Source organism: Myotis yumanensis, unplaced genomic scaffold (assembly GCF_028538775.1).
Source record: "Myotis yumanensis isolate MYYU_CA2020_CCGP unplaced genomic scaffold, mMyoYum1.0.hap1 SCAF_9, whole genome shotgun sequence".
In the NCBI taxonomy this organism is placed as follows: domain Eukaryota; kingdom Metazoa; phylum Chordata; class Mammalia; order Chiroptera; family Vespertilionidae; genus Myotis; species Myotis yumanensis.
Genome location: NW_027223760.1, coordinates 40,177,380 through 40,190,578, shown reverse-complemented (window position 1 = coordinate 40,190,578; position 13,199 = coordinate 40,177,380). Strand labels below are relative to the sequence as shown.

Genomic DNA, 13,199 nt, shown 5'->3' with positions numbered 1-13,199 from the left:
CACACTCAAGGCAGGGTCGATGGGGAGGTTGCGGTGCCACCCCTGTCACGCACAGAGCAGGGCCGATCAGGGGGTTGGGGCGCTGCCCCCTGTCACTCACAGAGCAGGGCCGATCAGGGGGTTGGGGCACTGCCCCCTGTCACTCACAGAGCAGGGCCCATCAGGGGTTTGGGGCACTGCCCCCTGTCACTCACAGAGCAGGGCCCATCAGGGGGTTGGGGCACTGCCCCCTGTCACTCACAGAGCAGGGCCCATCAGGGGGTTGGGGCACTGCCCCCTGTCACTCACAGAGCAGGGCCCATCAGGGGGTTGAGGAGCTCCCCCCTGTCACTCACAGAGTAGGGCTGATAGGGGAGTTGGGGCACCGCCCCGTCACACACAGAGCAGGGTGGATCAGGGGGTTGGGGCGCTGCACCCTGTCACACTCAGGGCAGGGCCAATGGGGAGGTTATGGCTCTACCCTGTCACACACAGAGCAAGGCCCGTGGAGGGGGGTTGGGGCGCCACCCTCTATCACCCACAGAGCAGGGCCGATCAGGGGGTTGGGGCGCCGCCACTGTCACACTCAGGGCAGGGCCGATGGAGAGGTTATGGTTCTACCCTGTCACACACAGAGCAGGGCCGATCAGGGGGTTGGTGCGCTGCACCCTGTCACACACAGAGCCGCAGGGCAATCGGGGGATTGGGGAGCTCCCCCCCATCAGGCACAGAGCAGGGCTGATCAGGGGGTTTGGGCGCTGCCCCCTGTCACGCTGATCCCGGTGCCAGGAGCCTTGCTGCTCCGCTGATCCCAGTGCCGGGAGCCTCGCTGCTCCGCTGATCCCGGTGCTGGAAGGCATATTACCCTTTTACTATATAGGATAGAGGCCTGGTGCATGGGTGGGGGCCAGCTGGATTGCCCTGAAGGGTGTCCTGGATCAGGGTGGGGGTCCCCACTGGGGTGCCTGGCCAGGCTGGCTGAGGGGCTGAGGGCTGTTTTCCCCGCTGGCAGTTGACTAAAAGCTCCCAACCGCTCCTTGTTTTCTTTTCTTTTTTTTTTTTTTTTATTCTGGGCCAGCTCTAGCTCTGAGGCCTCGCTGCTGAAAACATGGATACAATGTTGCGGTCTGGGGCTGACTGAAAGCCGATTTTTTTTAGCTTCTTATTTGCAACATAGTAATAGTTGCTTAGAGTTGCAGTTAAGAGTCCAGCAAGTGAGGCGGGGAACATTGGAGTCTGCAGTTCCTGGAGGAAGCAAGCCTCCCTGCTCACTTCAGTGCATGGCTGCCGGCCGCCATCTTGGCTGACAGTTAATTTGCATAAGGATACGCTGATTAGCCGATGGGAAGGGTAGCGGTCGTACGCCAATTACCATGTTTCTCTTTTATTAGTGTAGATATAGGATGTCCCTACTTCCCCCCTTCTGCCCCCTCTACCCAGCTCTTGCCCCCCACTTCTCTCTGGCCATCACCATACTGTTGTCTGTGTTCATGGGTTGTGCATATATTTTCTTTGGCTAATCCCTTCTTTAAATTCACTTCTTTAAATTTTTTATTTTCAGATAAGTGCTTAGAACTGCACTATTATATATTTTCTTTCTTTTAAAAAAATTTTTATTTATTTTTATTTTTTAAAAAATATATTTTATTGATTTTTTTTTTTTACAGAGAGGAAGGGAGAAGGATAGAGAGTTAGAAACATCGATGAGAGAGAAACATCGATCAGCTGCCTCCTGCACACCCCCTACTGAGGATGTTCCCCGCAACCAAGGTACATACCCTTGACCAGAATTGAACCTGGGACCCTTCAGTCTCTCTATCCACTGAGCCAAACCTGTTAGGGCAAGATCAATACATTTTTAGATATAGATATCAAGCTGAGAAAGAACAAGAAAAAGCACAGAATTAAAAAAGCACAGACATGTTTTGGGAAAAACAAGATTTTTCTTTGCCTGAGTAATTAAATGTGAAATAAGGGAATCAACTATCCAGATGCACATGTGTAGGTCATGCTAAATAAAAGGTAGCTTTCTTTACACACCCATCAATTGATAGTTGAACCAGAGAGTAAAATATTCAAAACTTTAAGAAGAGTATTGGGGCAGTGTAGAAAATGGGTTGGATATTTATTTAAAATATGTCTTTGTTGCAACAGTGTAGGCAGTGAAACTGGCATTAAGTTATTTTCAAAGAAAATGAATGTTTTGAAGATTGCCAAAGTAGAATGGAGGATTCTTGGAATCTGGGAATAAAGGAGAAGATGAAAAGATTCTGAGGCTTGTATCTAGATAAACAGAAGGATGATAACTCCAAAATAAGATGGAAAAAAAGTGTAGGCATTCTTCTCTAGATAAGGATCAGCAGGCATTTATGTTGTTAAAATGATCCAACTCTCCCTTCGGGATGTAGGGTGCTCTGCACCCACTGGAACTTTCTGCTCTTAGGGCAAGTCATTTAACTTCTATATTTTCTATTATATCATTTAGAATTAAGATATTTTTTAATTGAACCCTTGTAAATTTTAGCACAATTTAATAAATTAGGCTAGAAGCAATTAGGAGATTTTTCATGTAATGCAGATACATTTTAATTACTATTTTATTAATTTTTAATTTTTTAATATTTTAATTTGAAATAATCTCATACATGTAAAAAAAAAACTATAAAATACTACAGCATATTATATGTACCCTTCACCCAATTTTAGGTGTTAATGATTTAAACATAACCATTATACAACTAACAATATTTGGAATATATTTTTCTTATAATCTCTTTAATGTTACTTAATCCATTTACTTTGTTTTTGTTAATCTTCACCCAAGGATATTTTTCCATTGAATTTTAGAGAGAGTGAAGGGAAAGGGAGAGACACATTGATTGGTTGCCTCCTGCACATGCTTTGATAGGGACTGAGGATCAAGCCAGCAACTGAGGTACATGTCCTTGACTAGAATCAAACCTGGGACCCTTCAGTCCATGGGGTAATGCTCTATCCACAGAGCAAAACAGGCTGCAGCTTAATTCATTTACTTTTAATCTATATGTGTCTTTATATTTAAAGTGGGTTTTGTTTTTGATTCACCCTCATAATCTGTCTTTTAATTGGTGCATTTATGCCACTGACTTTCAGAGTGCTTACTGATAGAGTTACTACCATATCAGGTGGCTGCTGGGGCTTCTGGGGTGGGCGTGCCTTGCCGCCCCGGGACCCACCAATCGGGTCCCGGGGCGGCAAGGCGGCAAGGCAGGCTGGCTGCTGAGGCTTCTGGGGTGGGCATGCCTTCCCGGGCGGCCAGCCTGCCCTGGATGGCAGCGCGCTGGTGGTTTCGCGCTGTCCCTCCCTGCCTGCAGTATGCAAATTAGCCGCCATCTTTGTTGGCAGTTAATTTGCATATCATGCTGATTAGCCAATGGGAGGTGTAGCAAAGGTACGGTCAATTACCATGTTTGTCTATCATTAGGTAAGATAGTATGTGTTAGTAAAAGTGCTGGATCCAAACACTTTAGTCATCTGTCGGATACAGAGGTAAAAAGTATAAAGGAGCTAGCTGCCTGGGGTCATTTTCATTGGCAGAGCAAGCTGATTTATCCAGTGTCAACTTCATGAGATCTTACAGTGAGAGTAAGAGTTCTCCGTAGATACAATTTACTACACTATAAAATAAAATAGATTAGTTCCATTATTGCTTCCCCCTTCAAACTAATGTTTATCTCATTACTAGGATAAACCTTCAGAAACTATATTTCTTCACGCCTTTTATTTAGTCCTGCACATTAAATGTTCTGAATAGGTAAGAACCTTCATCCAGAAAACATGTTTCTGAGGATTAAGTTAACACATATAAGTGGCTTTCATACAGCCTCTGAGAAACAGTTCTATGCCAGGAGATGAAATTCAATACAAACAAGATTACCAGACTTATTAAAAGATCTAGTAGCTTTCCTTGCTACTCAAGTGCATGGTATAAAGAAAAGGAAAGTACCAATTACAGATATTTATTAAGTATCACAGTCAAATTACTGAGTATTACTTGGGATTTTTAGAAGAAAGAGATAATTTCAGCATGGAAAGTAAAATTATTATAGATTCTAGGGCAGGGTTAATATGCCCGCTTTAAAATTATAGAGAAGGATTAGTGAATAGAACAAATTATAGCAAGCTGACTTCCTCTCTGTAACAGGCTCAGCAAGTGGAAATATAAATTTTATTTGGAAATTTCAATTTTAAATATTGACTTGCCTGAATATTTCAAGACATTTTGCTTGTTTGTTACTTGAAGATATTGAACAATTGACCTAATAGTTTAGATATGCTTGTTAGGTGTAAAAGTTTATTTTCCATTGCATCAAGTGTTGAGAAATAAAAAGAATTTATGCTTATTGAATAATCACTAATTCAGGCACTGTGCTAACAATTTACTTTTATTATGCTAGCATGTAAAAAATTTATTGTTTAGATCTGAAACTGATAGAACAGAAACAATTGAAAGGAAGGGAAATGCAATAATACATAAGGAAATATGCATCACTACTTTGACTATTGGCAGGTATTAGGACATTAATAAGACTTTCTGTAATGACTGGATTTAAAACTTTGAGTAAACAACAAAATTATTTAAAACATAACATTTTTTTTTTAGCCGAAACCGGTTTGGCTCAGTGGATAGAGCGTCGGCCTGCGGACTGAAAGGTCCCGGGTTCGATTCCGATCAAGGGCTTGTACCTGGGTTGCGGGCACATCCCCAGGAGGAGATGTGGAGGAGGCGGCTGATCGATGTTCCTCTTTCATCAATGTTTCTGGCTCTCGATCCCTCTCCCTTCCTTTCTGTAAAAAATCAATAAAATATATTTTAAAAAAACATAACATTTTTAGTACAGGGCCAGGACTAAGTAATATTCAGGTAATATCACAATATGTCCAAAAATTTATTAAACCATAAGGCTGAAAGAGATATCATGAATAGTCTATAAATAATCTTATTATATATTTTCACTTTATGAGATGAGAAAATACAAAGCAGATATATTTAAGACTGGTATGCCATCTCACAAAGCTAGAAGCCAGAATACCTGGTTTTAAAAATCCATCTTAATTCCCTATCAGGCTTTTCTTAGATGTGAAATGAGTGGTAGAAGGTAGATAAAAATTTATGAGGTGATAGACTACCAGGGTTAAATATACATCTTATCCAACACCAAATCAGACTTGTTAGCTAGCAACAGTGACTTGTGTCATTGATAGGAAGTATTTATTTGTAAATGCAAAGAATCTAAGTGTTAGTGAGAACTTTATTCACTCTGTTGCTTTTTTCCTTACACAGACATTCCTTTTACAAAATACTATTTTTCCCTTCTTTTTCACATTTTATTCATTTCCAGTTCATTAAACACTGCCTCTAAAGAGATTTTTTGCCTAAAATTGTCTTGCACTGACTAAAGCTTCTCAGGTTGCAAGAGAATTCTTAGAATTCTGAGAGAATAAACCTCAATTTATACTATGTTCAGTTAAGTGTTACAGATACCAATAATGTAAATAAAAAGAAATACTTATTAATCAATAGTCACTTATTTCAAATCTCTTTGCATGTTAAAGTCAATTCCATATAATTATGAATATTTAAGAAAGTATTTATTGCTGTTTTGTTGTTTAATATAAATAACCCGCATAAGTGACCTAATGTGTACATGTAGACAATAACTGCTAACTGCTAGCTATTATTTAAACACCTAAAAGAACTGCTTGCTATGCCTTCTCTGCTTTTAAGGTCCTATTTGTCGCTAAAATAAAGTATGAAAATAGCCCCTAAAAATAATTTTATTCTGATAACATTTTAATAAATATTCTTAAATGAATATCTACATAAATTAGTCAATATTTTTAAAAACCTATTCATAAAAAATATGTAAAGTGTTCATAAGAGAATAGAGCCCTAACTGGGCCACTAAACAATTTGGCAAGTTACTTAGAACACCCAAGCTACTGTTTTCTTGTCTAATATGGGGCTTATAGCAACCTTATTTCTTGTTGTGAAATCTGATTATGTTTTGTTAATTGTAATGTTTTTTTAAAAATATTATTTTCTACAAATATAAATTAGATATATGAAAATATAGATATAAGCTTGTGTACAAATGTGTGCATGTAGATATGACATACACACATTTTCCAAAGGTAAAATATAAGAAAACTTTTTTCTGAGAAAACAAAAAGTGGAGAGAGCACTGCATACCTTAATGGAGAATGCAATGCCTGAGAGTATGAAAAAGAAGGCTGTGGAAAATAAAGATAGGCCAATTTTACAATTATACTTAGTTGGAGCATTTTAACTAGCTAAAGACATAGACACAATTTTGTTAACATGGAATTAAATTATACATGCTTTGTCAAAATAATTATATTTTTTAATTTAATGAAGAGAATATTATCACAGTAAAAAAACAAGGGAATAGTTTAATTTCAATAAGTACAGGGGTGGGTAAAAGTAGGTTTATAGTTGTTCATATGGATAATAGTACAAGAATAAATTCTGAGTACTCACAACTGTAAGCCTTCTTTTGCCCAATCTGTATTTTAGCCATATTACATTACCAAATATCTCACTAAGTTTAAGAAACTAAAATATTGTTGATTTAAGAATTAGTATTAAAAAGGTTGAGCAAGTATTATGATTTTAATACCATATTTCAAATTTGAATTTTATTGATTGATTCTCTTCTTAAAAGAAATCAGCACTCTTACACTACCTTCCACTAGATTTCTTCTTCAAATTTTCCTCCCTTCCTTCCTCCTTCTTTCCTCCCTTCCTTCCTTCCTTCCTTCTTCCCTCCCTCCCTCCCTCCCTCCCTCCTTCCCACCCTCCATTACTATAGTCTCTGCTGTGGTCTTTTAAATATTTTAGAAAGGCTTTCTGTTTCTTTTCCCCAGTGTGCTCTTTCAGGGAACTTATTTCTTTCCTTGAACCCTTTAAACATGTTTTCTCTATTATTGGTAGTTTAAATGGGATAGATCAGTGTTTCATCTTGCCAATATTTCCAGGAATACAAGATGCTCCTTTGATCCACAGATTTATTCTTCTGTTATTTCAGAGAAATATTATATTTTAAATAGAAGTTATTTTCTATTCTCTTGAATTTATTTTTTCTGAGCCCTTGTGGACACAGTGGACAAAGGCGTTTTTGTCACTATCTATGTACCTGTTTCTAATGAAAAGGCATTCAGATACTATGAAAAAGGTCAGACATGATTGGTAGTGATGACTCACAATGAATACATTTGTCCTGTGAGACCTCCTCAGTAGGCATGTCCCTTTCATCCTTTAGTAGAAACATTAAAGAACAATTTGGAACATTTTTTCAAGTAGGAGAAACTTACCAAGAACTTCACAAGTATCACACCCTGAAGCATATATATTTAACCATCCAGGAAAAAGCAGGCAATGTGAGGACTTGAGAACTTCAATTAGCAAGTTTTTAATTCCACCTTCCTACCCAAGTAAGAAAGTAGAAAACAACAATAAATTACATATGTGTTGGAGTTTTAAGGCCTCTAAAAAGGGAATATAACCTATAAAAGTGAATTTCTCCCAGAAAAACTTGTCCTACTGTTTCATTTCTTCATTCTCATTGATGTGATCAATTCTGTCCACAACCTCCTTTGGCTCTAAATAGTGGGAGTTTTTCTGACTCCCCTCCTTACCATGTCAGAATTCTTTTTTTCTTCCCCTATTCTATGTAGGCTTTGAAAGATGGGGCAGTAGTTCTATTTGCTTTTCTATGACTTTGGAGAAAAGAAATATTGCTGTTTCATAGATAGACTTGCACCCTGGATGACTAAGTTTTACTTTCTTTTTTAAGATATAATTTTATTTATTTATTTATTGCCAGCGTTCACTGCAAGTTGAGGTATGTCTTTTTCCAATGAAAAGATACTCTTAGCTTTTAATTTTTTTCTCTACTTTATACTGGAGCTTGGTTGCTTTTCCTGATTCCACTGAAACCTACAGATCTTCTTAGTGATGAGTCAAGACTGCGGCTGTCAAGAGTTTTAGTGTGACTTTTCTGGGGCTGCTTACTCTCAGTGCTCATCCACTTCTCTGTGATGGGGATTTAGTGATAATTCCCAAGGTTTTGTCAATTAATCATTCTTTTCCTGGCAAGATTTTGTGATACATGGTGTGTTCAGAAATGCTGCTAAGCGATGCCGTCCCAGAATCTGCCTTTTTATGTGTAGACGCCACTTTTGGGAGTTTCTGGCAAGACACTGTAGCCTTTACTTTTTTGGTTGCTACTACTTAACACTTTCCTAATTTTACCTTTTTTTTTTCTTAGTTTCTAAATATTAAAGAAAGGAGAGTCTAAGATCTGTCCTATTTTCTTATTTTTACATTGAAGAATCTTTATATTCATGTGAAGGTCTTTAAAATAAAACAGATTGATTTAAATAGGCTTGTTTATACTTATTTTAAATGGTAAGTAACCAGAACTAGATACTCACAAGTTTGAAGAAATATATGACATCAAAAATTCAGTTTGTCAAAAATGTGTAAGCTGAATATAAGCTGACAGTATAAGGTTATGTTCATGACACTGAAATGTTTATACCAAATAATTGAGAGGATAGTAGTGTCATAATTAAGAAAACACATGTTGACCTAACCGGTTTGGCTCAGTGGATAGAGTGTCGGCCTGTGGACTCAAGGGTCCCAGGTTCGATTCCGGTCAAGGGCATGTATCTTGGTTGCGGGAACATACCCAGTAGGGAATGTGCAGGAGGCAGCTGATTGATGTTTCTAATTCTCTATCCCTCTCACTTCCTCTCTGTAAAAAATCAATAAAATATATATATATATTTTTTAAAAAGCACATGTCATTCCTAAATAATAATATTGAAGCCACATGTCATTGACTAAATTCATCCTTGATTTCTCTATTTTGTTGATATCATTCCAAGTACCAGAATTTTGACTCATTCTTTTTTTCTACTATTTTTCTGTTCTGTACTTCATTAATTTTAATGTGTGTCTTTATGATTACCTTCCTTCTGTTTTTCTTCCTTTCTTTTGTTTTACTTTGTTGTTCTTTTTCTAGCTTTTGGAGTTGGAAGTTTAAATAATTGTACTTTTAAATTTTGTTAACAGAGTATTAATACATATACATTTTAGATTATTATTTTAAATGATATAGGTGTTAAAACTGTCAGTTTTTTTTCTATCATTACTGTAACTGTCATAGATTCTGATACGTAATGTTTTAATTATCATTAATTTTCAGAACTTCTATATTTTCTCATTGCATTTTGCCATTACAAGAATTGTTTAATAGAAGGCTTATTTGTGTGTGTGTGTGATCAGACAGTTTTTGTAATAGCTTCATTTTGTAGAAATTATTGATGCCTTCATTGTCATTTAATACATGATCAACTTTGTAATTCAATGCATGTTCCACATATGATTGAGAAAAAGATATATTCTCTATTATCAAGTTGTAGTGTTTAAAAAATATATAGCCATGAGATCAGCTTTATTTTGACTATGACATCTCAATATTCTGTCTTTACTTATTTTAGTCTATGTGACCTGTCTTGTACTACAATATTGTGTTAAAGCCTATTATTATTATTATTTTTATTGTGCTTTACATCTTCTACATCTTTACAACTTGTTTTGTAGTTTCAGCTATTTAAGTGGTGCATAGATATTCATAATTGTTGTATTCTCATTATGATTTGTGATAAAGTGTCCTCTTTTGTGTCTTGTTTATTGCATCTTGACCTGAATGCTGTTGTCTGATAATAAGAACTCATACTCTCTTATTGTTTCCATATATCTGACATGCTTATAATTTGTGTACTTTTGATTATTTGAAACAAAACTAATTTTAGTATAGTTAAACTTTGCTTTGTGAGCCAATCAAAAAATCTTTTAAAAAATAGGCTAGCTAAACCTATTCATGTTTGTTGATATGATAGATACGTCTGATTGCAACACAGCATTGTTTTTTAATTATTGTGTATATTATATTTCTTTTCTCTATTTGCTATCTTTAATTTTTTAAAATTTCTTTTGTAATTAAGAAATCTTTGTATATTTTTAAGATTATTTTCTTTCTATTTATACCTTTTATAATGCTTGCTCTTTTTATTTAACCATTTATTATCCAGTTTGTCAATTTTAAATGGCATTCTTGTCACCTACCTATTACCTGTACAAAAATCAATAATCTCATCCTACTTTCCCCTTTCTCTCTCTTCTCCATCATTAATTTTAGTTTCATCCTTTATACTCTGTCAGAATGTATGACACATGCTGTTTTTCACCCTCCTATGTCCTCATTCTTGTTTTAGTCTCAGTTCTACAGTTTAATATGTTAAATACTCACCATCATTTCTTTTGCAGTTTCTCTAGTTATCTCTTTGATTTGATGAAATTATATATATATATATATATATATATATATATATATATATTCAGAGAATTAACCTTTGTAAGTATTCCTGAGTTATTTTATGCTTAAAGCTATAAGCTTGACACTTGAAACACAGTTTACCTGTACCTAAAGTCTTTGATTTGCACCTTACTTTCTTGAGTTTCTTAAGGGTAAAGCTAACATCTAGCTACTATGAAGTATCTATAATCATTAGCCACTGAATTTTTATGATTTAACTATATCTAGAAGATTTTTGTTTCAGTTTATAAAACATATAGAGGACAACTTTGTTTAGTTTGGACCTTAGTATTAGTTTTTTGACAGAAGGAAGAGAACAGAGTAAGCCATGATATTTATAGATACTTTTTCAACATGTCCATGTCAGGGTACATCCAGATATAAAGATCTAAATGAATTTATTAAAGTTAATTAATCCAGAAAAGAGATATGTCAAAACAACCATATCCCCAAAATGGGACAAAATTAAGTCAAAATAATTAAATAACTATATTATTTTTACAATTTTGCACCTAATTCTGTTATTTTGCTTCTTCTCACACATTATTCAACTACAGTCTATAATAGTCATTCTCAAAGTATGGTTTGGAAACCCCTGTGGGTTTCCAGGATTATTTAAGTGCCTCCATCAGATCAAAATTATTTTTTTTTAAATACACTAAGATATTATTTACCTTTCTATTGTGTTGACATTTACATTAATATTGCAAAGGCAGGAAACTTCATTTAGCACAAATGAAGCCCATGGTGCCAAACTGTACAACAGTCACTTTATTTATTTATTTATTTATTTATTTATTTACTTATTTACTTACTTACTTACTTATTTTTTACCACCATGCACTTATTGGGGTGAAATTGCCAGTTTCACATAAGGATATTTCTGATGAAGAAGTTAAAACTATTGTTATTAAGCCTAGATCCTTAAATACATTTCTTTCTGATATTCTCCGTATGGGTAATACACACAAAAACTCTGCTGCATACCAAAATATGATGGTTGACTTATGAAAATATATCTGTGTAATTTTTTTGAGTTGCAAGCTAAACTAGCTTTTTTAAATAAGAAATATTATTTTTACTGAAAAGTACAACTGATAAACTCTGCTTATTCTCAAAAAAAATAACAAAGCAGCTTGTCATTTTAAGCAAAACAATTGATTATTGTTGCCAATGTTAAAAGTCAGCTTTTAAGTAAAAATAGAATTTTAGAAAAATTGTATCTTCCTTCCTGAGTTTGATAGTGTCTCAATATTCAAAGACTTTCTGATGATACTGATGATGATATTTACAGTTGTGCTTTTAATAGTGTATGAAATGTGTCAACATTTTGAAGACCTGCATAACTCAATGAACTGGTATTTTTCCAAATTGAATGTATATGATGTTAACAATTCAGACACAGTTAACAGATCCATTCAAAGTGCAAGATAGACTGATGTAGTTTACAGTAATAGTTCAAAAGGTTTAATAATATAGTTTTAGATTTTGCATATCCAATAATCTTAAACTTGTCAAGTTTTAATGTAGTATCAAAGATTGTCCAAAATTATCTGTAAAGGATATTAAAATACTCCTCTCTTCCCAACTATATATCTATATCTGTATAAGACTAAACTTTTTTATGTATCTTAACTAAAACAACATATTGAATATTTAATATAGTAAAATTATGAGAATCCAGCAGTCCTCTAAGCAAAACATTAATGAAAATTCAAAGAATATAAAACAGCACTCCTCACTAATTATTTTTATTTTTGAAAATATGGTTCTTTTTCATTAAATATTTATATCTGTATTATTATCATTTTAACTAAAGCAATAAATATTTAAATATGTCATTTTATATTTTAATTCAATATTTTAAATTTATGTTATTGATAGCTATATTCCACACAAACAAAAGTTCTTTGATGACCCTCCATTTTTTTAAGAGTATGAAGAGGTCCCAAAACCAATATGTCTAAAAACAAATAATCTGTATTTATTTTTAAATACCTTCAATAAATTTCTAATGTTCTAAAAGTTAAAACCAAATTTTTAAGATGGTATCAATTAACAATGTTATACTAACATGGACATTTATTTAGTTTGGTAGGCCCATGATGTTCCCTTAGTGAACACAGTATTCCTTCTCTTTAGAATGTTCTTAACCATCCATTTCACTTAGTTAATTTTTTCTCATCCTTCTGGTTTCAGCTCAAGCAGCACTTCCTCAGTCTCTTCTGAACCATGCATGCTCTGGCACTTCATACCTCTTTCTTTCTTTTTAATTGTAGATTTATCAATTTACATATGTCATTAATGAATTTCTTTTCAATAGACAGAAAAACCATAAAATCAATAAGCATATATGGCTTGGCTCACAGTTGGATCAATTCTTCCTAACAGGGTGCTTAACACAGAATGGGGTGGGAAGTAAAATATTTGTTGGTGAATAAATGTATGAATTGATAGAGGAAAGGGTAAATGAATAAAGAATATGACCTAGCTTGCCTAACTTCTTAAAAATATGTAAAGATCCAAGATAAACATTGAAAAGAAATACATTGGATTCATTTATTTATTATTAATTTTAAAAAAATATTTTTATTGATTTCAGAGAGAAAGGGAGAGGGAGAAATATTAATGATAAGAGAGAATCATTGATTGGCTGCCTCCTGCATGCACCCTACTGGGGATCAAGCCCACAACCTGGGCATGTGCCCTGACAGGGAATCTAATGGTGACCTCCCAGTTCATAGGTTGATGAACCACTGAACCACACTGGCCAGG

At 35.0% G+C, this 13,199-nt stretch overlaps 1 protein-coding gene across 2 annotated transcripts in view; it reads left to right on the top strand.

Annotated features, from left to right (window-relative positions):
• PCLO (piccolo presynaptic cytomatrix protein) overlaps window positions 1–13,199 on the top strand; it is a 280,850-nt gene that overhangs the window by 259,882 nt on the left and 7,769 nt on the right. The gene's annotated exons all lie outside the window — the stretch shown is intronic.